Genomic DNA, 1309 nt, shown 5'->3' with positions numbered 1-1309 from the left:
CTGGATTAAATTCCAGAGATAGGATGAACGTAGAGAGAGGCAGGTAGACAGACAGGCATACAGAAAACATAATGTTTTCAGAAAAAAGAGCATTGCATATACTGGAGGAACTAACAGAGATATGGAGTGTTATAGTGACTGAAGAAGTTTACAGATATAAGAAGGCTTATATGTTCTGGAGTCGAGAGTATGGTGCCAGAAAAGCACAGCAGATCAGGCAGCATTCGAGGAGCGGGAAAATCAACACTTCGGGCATAAGCCATTCATCAGGAACATCAATTCTCCTGCTCCTCAGATGCTGCCTGACCTGCTGTGCTTTTCCAGCAACACATTCTAGACTCTGATCCCCAGTATCTGCAGTCCTTACGTTCTCCTTATGTGTTTGTCCTTACATAGATAAGAAGGGTGTGCAGCCTGGCAGGCTTTCTGGAGAATAGGAGTTGGAAACAGTTACACAGACAGTACAAACTTGAGGAAGTTCCAAAGGTAGGGAGGGTTGTACAGGAGGGTGAGGTTTACACAGATAGATTAGATTCCCTACAGCGTGGAAACAGGCCATTTGCCTCAACAAGTCCACATTGACTCTCCGAAGAGTAACCCACCCAGACCAATTTCCGTACCTTTACCCCTAACTAACGCACCTAACACTATAGGCAATTTAGCACAGCCAATTCACCTAACCTGCACATCTTTGGATAATGGGAGGTAGCCAGAGTAGATTAGATTAGATTAGATTACGTTACAGTGTGGAAACAGGCCCTTCGGCCCAACAAGTCCACACCGACCCGCCGAAGCGCAACCCACCCATACCCCTACATTTACCCCTTACCTAACACTACGGACAATTTAGCATGGCTAATTCACCTGACCTGCACGGGGAGAATATGCAAACTCCACACAGTCAGTCGCCTGAGGCAGGATTTGAACCCGGGTCTCTGGCGCTGTGAGGCAGCAGTGCTAACCACTGTGCTACCGTGCCGCCCAGTGGATGACACTTTTGTAATCATTAAAAACACAGAAATAGAAAACACACACCGGATCATTAACGCCACACTCACAGGAATCAGATTCACGAGAGAGGAAGAAATGGACAACCAACTCCCATTCCTAGACGTGATGGTACAGAGAACACCGAATGGAGAATTCACCACAAAGGTATACAGGAAAATCATACACACAGACCACAGAACTACGAAAGCAACCACCCCAACACACACAAAATAAGTTGCATCAAGACACTGTTCAAAAGGGCCACAACACACTGCAGTACACCAGAACTGCAAAAAGAGGAAGAGGAACACCTATACAA

The sequence above is a fragment of the Chiloscyllium plagiosum genome, chromosome 26, assembly GCF_004010195.1.
Source record: "Chiloscyllium plagiosum isolate BGI_BamShark_2017 chromosome 26, ASM401019v2, whole genome shotgun sequence".
Taxonomy (NCBI): domain Eukaryota; kingdom Metazoa; phylum Chordata; class Chondrichthyes; order Orectolobiformes; family Hemiscylliidae; genus Chiloscyllium; species Chiloscyllium plagiosum.
This window is presented reverse-complemented; position numbering follows the sequence as displayed.